This window comes from Phocoena phocoena, chromosome 2 (assembly GCF_963924675.1).
Source record: "Phocoena phocoena chromosome 2, mPhoPho1.1, whole genome shotgun sequence".
In the NCBI taxonomy this organism is placed as follows: Eukaryota; Metazoa; Chordata; class Mammalia; order Artiodactyla; family Phocoenidae; genus Phocoena; species Phocoena phocoena.
The window spans coordinates 54,628,224-54,634,223 of record NC_089220.1 but is presented as its reverse complement, the minus strand read 5'-3'; positions in this window follow the sequence as shown (position 1 = coordinate 54,634,223).

The following is a 6,000-nucleotide window of genomic DNA, read 5'->3' as shown; positions in this document are numbered from 1 at the left end:
AGGTTTCTGTTTATTAATTTTCACAGACATAAACCAAGACTGAGACATAACCAGGCTGAAGATACCAACTACACTCCCAGGAGTTCAGAGAACCAATCCTTTTCCCAAACTGTCCAGGGTTTGGGAAAAAAATGTTTTTATATTCAGCTCTAGTTGTTAAGCTTTTCTCACTTACAGGTTGGTTATAAACTTATAATTAGAGCAAAGCTACCCAAAATCTAACACATGCAAACAAGGGAGTTTTGCAAGCAATTTTTTAAAGTATTTTCTGGGACTGGCTCAGTGCACATTTACTTCTCACGAGTTATTTATTTTGAAATGACTTGCAAGATTTCATTCAGTGTCATCCCTTCAGGGGACACAAACTACAACTAGCACCAAGAGGAATTGTAATGCTAATTCCATAAATACCACACTGTTAATTAATCTCAGTGAATAATAGGATTTCTAATGCAAATTGTTCTGATATCATACATTGCCTAAAGGTGTTTCTAATGATCTATGTGAAATGTCAGAAGCTATGTTTTAATCATGTGTGATAGAGAATTTGGACAAACAAGCAAAGAAATCTGGTTGATCTGAAGTCAGTGGTAGCTAGATCAACAGAAACCTGTTAGAGAACTTGAAAGAATTTTATTTTCCCAGGAGTGTTTTCTCTTCCTAAGGAGCAATTACAATGAAATCAGGACAGACATGAAATTTTATTAGGAAGTAACTATAATGAACAATGAGTAATGCAAAACAACTCTGGTCATTTTGAAACAGGAGGGAAGGGGGCAGGGCACAACCTTTAAAAGAATGATATAGCCATAGTACAAGACAAAGACTGGTTGGAAACAACTAGGTCCAAGATGGTGGAAGATTCGACTTCCAGTGGACCTTGAGCCTCATTATATATTCATTGTAATACATTAGCATGCTAAATGACATACCCACCAGCACCATGACAGTTTTGAGGCCAACCATAAAAGGCCAAAAAGTGGGCAGTGACGCAATGCCTGGAAATCTCTACCTCTTCCCCCAAATTGGAATAATCCTCCCACTCATTAGCCTATGAAATTACTCAGCCCATAAAAACTAACCATGCCATATTTCGAGGCCTTTTGCCTTCCGAGATGGCCCACACTGTCTGTGGAGTGTGCTTCTCCCAAGCCCTCTCTCACTTTCTGAGATGGCCCACACTCTGTGGAGTGCGTTTCTCTCTAAATATTTCCACTTCTTACCTATCACCTCGTCTCTGAATTCTTTTGCGACAAAGCAAGAACCTTAAATTCACCGGGAACAATTTATCTTCAAGGCACACTTTCAGAGAGGTTTGATTTCCTGTTTGGTTGTTTGTTTTGTTTTGTTTTGCGGTACGCGGGCCTCTCACTGTTATGGCCTCTCCTGTTACAGAGCAAAGGCTCCGGACGCGCAGGCTCAGTGGCCATGGCTCACGGGCCCAGCCGCTCTGCGGCATGTGGCATCCTCCCAGACCAGGGCACGAACCCATGTCCCCTGCATCGGCAGACGGACTCTCAACCACTGCGCCACCAGGGAAGCCCTGATTTCCTGTTTTTTAAGCATTGTGTGTAGTTGCTGAAGAATTCATCTTGGCATTGATGTTGAAAAGGATTTGTACTGTGTAGAATCAAGATTTAACAATCCAAACATTGCTATTGTTGCTTCTCATTTTTTTTCCATGTTGTGCATCATTGAACTATATATAAACAATAGGATGAGACATGCAATGGTGGATAAAAGGCATATATCCTCCTCATCTGACTGACTGCTGCCAGCAAGGAATTCCAGGTTTTTTGGCATTCTTCCTTGACTTCTTCAGTTCTAAACATTGATTTATCTCCAAGGAAGTATAGACTAGGCATTTATTTATCTACAGAAGATCTTTATGTCTTTGGGGTTGCATGTTTGTGATAAACACTGTTCATTGCCTTTCACTATCCATTACCCCTTTCTTTCTCTTAGTATTAAGTGGACATTTTGCTTCCAAGCTAGAGACTATATTCCCTAGCTATCTTGCAGCTAAATGTGGGTTCTATATTCCTCAGCACCCTTTGCAGCCAATAGGATGCCCTGAAGTGAGGTGAGAGCCACTTAGGCCACTTCTTTTTCCCTTTCTGAGCACTGGAACTCAGATGTGTTGGTGGTAAGCCAACTTAAAACGTGCAGCCGGGTGAAATTGAGCAGGATCCTGCAGGTGACAGACCCCCTGTGTGTCTCCCATTTCTTTGTAGAAAAAAACAAACAAAAAAAAGCTTTTGTCTCCTAGGCCTTCCCCAAGTTCCAAAAAGCTGACTCAAATTGTTAATGATTAGAGAAGTGAGAAAATGCAGAAACAAAGGAAAAGTAGTCAAGAAAGAAAAGTAATAGTAGCTTGAATAATAGTTGAGCGATAAAACAGAGTCAGTACTCCTAGTTCCTTCTCAAGGGATATAAATAACAATTGGAGGGCTTTCCTGGTGGCGCAGTGGTTGAGAGTCTGCCTGCCAATGCAGGGGACACGGGTGCGTGCCCCGGTCCGGGAAGATCCCACATGCCGTGGAGCGGCTGGGCCCGTGAGCTATGGCCGCTGAGCCTGCGCATCTGGAGCCTGTGCTCCGCAACAGGAGAGGCCACAACAGTAGGAGGTCCGCGTACCGCAAAAAAAAAAAACAATTGGATGCATATCGCTGAGGTGTTTTATAGAAACCAGAAGCCCACCAGATAGAAACTGCTGACCACAAGCACATAGACCCCAGACTGGTTGGAGCCAGAAGATTGATGATTAAGATTCCCAAAACATCACCCTGTTATCTTACCACCAATCAATCAGAAGAATGTCTACACACTGATCACACATCCTGTGACCCTCACCCTTAACGTTGCCTTAAAAAACCTTTGCCCATTGGGGAGTTCAAGTCTTTTGAGCATTAGCTGTCCATTCTCCTTGCCTGGCACCCTGCAAATAAATGTTGTACTTTCCTTCATCACACCCTGGTGTCAGTGGATTGGCTTTTCTGGGCATCTGGCAAACAAACCCAAGTTCTGTTTGGTAACACAAAGTTAACACCCTGTATCATAGAGCAGTGAGTTAGAAAGTGCCTACGTCCCTGAGAGGCCAAACTTGACACTTTGGACCACTTTGCAACTCAGCCTTTTTATAGAGATAGAGATAGAAAAGATTTCCTATCTTGCTTAATCCATTTTTATTTTGATCTCTCTTAAAGTAGCCAACTAGTATTCAAATCAAAAAATATTACAAACTATTTTAGGATTGTCCTGCTTATTACTTATCTGAGATTACTTTAAAAGTTGGCATGTGGCTGATAAACATATCTGTTAAAGAACAAAATCTAGTCCAGGGCTTTATTAGAAAAAAATTTTTTTAACTCATATGCTAACTACATTTCATTGCTCATCAGTTAACCCACTTCTATTTTCATGCATTCTGAGAAATAGCTTAGTAAATTGAAACTTTAGAGTTGAAATGTAGTTACTTAAAAACAACATGTGACATTTTTTCCAGGAAAAAACTTAAATTGGGATCTCCCAGTTTCGCTTTTTCTCTTTATATTTAATATCCCATAATAAAAAATGAAATTCTATTACTAATACAATAGTATAACAAACATACAAGATACTTGTCAACCATAAAAACCAGTGAAACAACAGTATGTCTGCTGAGAATTTTACTTCAATCACATCAAGAACTTACAGGGTATGTTATCATTGCTTTAATCTTCATCACTCAAAGAACGTTCACTACACCATTGTCAGTGAGGTATGAACAAAGCTTCTAACTCTAGACCGGTAAGATTTACTTTGTAATTATTGACTGCTTTCTGTTATTTATTTTTCTCATGTAAATTGGTCATTGGGATGAGATAAGTGAGAAACTTCATAAGAAGCTCTACAAAAAAAAAAAGAGAGAAAAAAACTCTAAATTTCAATTATTATGTAACATTGTTATATTATCTAAGGCTTTTCTTTCATTCATTTATCCACATATCCATTTATTGTTTCATTCAGCAAATCTTTGTTGAGCAATGTACTGGGTCCAGGAAATTTAGCATGAATAAGATACAGCTTTTCCCACAATGATGCAACAGACTCTAGGAGAAATAGGTAAAGACAATAATTATATAAGAAGATGAAGAAAATTTCAATCACCAAAATTTGTTTGTGGAAGGCACTGCCTTCTAGGAGGAATTACATGGCTATGCTGCATTAGGTGATGGGTACTACCCCCAAGTTTCACACTCTAATTTATTTTATTTTATTTTATTTTATTTTTGCTTTTTCAAGTTTAAAATTTTACATTTATTTTACAGTAAAAATAGCAGGAAATTTATTCCTTATAAGTACTGAGGGATCATTATTAAATAAAATTTACAGCAGTTGGGCTTTGTAAGAGTTCTTTTTCTTTATTCTTTTTTTTGTGTGTGTTAGTTTCTGCTTTATAACAAAGTGAATCAGTTATACATATACATACGTCCCCATATCTCTTCTCTCTTGCATCTCCCTCCCTCCCACCCTCCCTATCCCACCCCGCTAGGTGGTCACAAAGCACTGACGTGATCTCCCTCTGCTATGAAGCTGTTTCCCACTAGCGATCTATTTTACATTTGGTAGTATATATATGTCCATGCCACTCTCTCACTTTGTCCCAGCTTACCCTTCCCCCTCTCCATAGCCTCAAGTCCATTCTCTAGCAGGTCTGCATCTTTATTCCCGTCTTGCCCCTAGGTTCTTCTGACCATTTTTTTTTCCTTTCTTTTTCTTTTTTTTTTTTTTTGGATTCTTATATATGTGTTAGCATACGGTATTTGTTTTTCTCTTTCTGACATACTTCATTCTGTATGACAGTCTCTAGGTCCATCCACCTCACTACAAATAACTCAGTTTCGTTCCTTTTTATGGCTGAGTAATATTCCATTATATATATGGGCCATACCTTCTTTATCCATTCATCTGTTGATGGACACTTCGGTTGCTACCATGTGCTGGCTATTGTAAATACAGCTGCAATGAACACTGTGGTACATGACTCTTTTCGAATTATGGTTTTCTCACGGTATATGCCCACTAGTGGGATTGCTGGGTCATATGGTAGTTCTATTTTTTGTTTTTTAAGGAACCTCCATACTGTTCTCCATAGTGGCTGGATCAATTTACATTCCCACCAACAGTGTAAGAGGGTTCCCTTTTCTCCACACCCTCTTCAGCATTTATTGGTAGAAAATTTTTTGATGATGGCCATTCTGACCAGTGTGAGATGATATCTCATTGTAGCTTTGATTTGCATTTCTCTAGTGAATAATAATGTTGAGCATTCCTTCATGTGTTTGTTGGCAATCTGTATATCTTCTTTGGAGAAATGTCTATTTAGGTCTTCTGCCCATTTTTGGATTGGATTCTTTGTTTTTTTGATATTGAGCTGCATGATTTGCTTGTATGTTTTGGAGATTAATCCTTTGTCAGTTGCTTCATTTGCAAATATTTTCTCCCATTCTGAGGGTTGTCTTTTCGTCTTGTTTATGGTTTCCTTTGCTGTGCAAAAGCTTTTAAGTTTCATTAGGTCCCATTTGTTTATTTTTCTTTTTATTTCCATTTCTCTAGGAGGTGGGTCAAAAAGAATCTTCCTGTGATTTATGTCATAGTGTTTTCCTCTAAGAGTAGTTTGATGGTGTCTGCCCTTACATTTAGGACTTTAATCCATTTTGAGTTTATTTTTGTGTATGGTGTTAGGGAGTGTTCTAATTTCATTCTTTTACATGTAGCTGTCCAGTTTCCCAACACCACTTTATTGAAGACGCTGTCTTTACTCCACTGTATATTCTTGCCTCCTTTATCAAAGATAAGGTGACCATATATGCATGGGTTTATCTCTGGGCTTTCTCTCCTGTTCCATAGATCCATATTTCTGTTTTTGTGCCAGTACCATACTGTCTTGATTATTGTAGCTTTGTAATAGAGTCCAAAGTCAGGGAGCCTGATTCCTCCAGCTCCATTTTTCTTTCT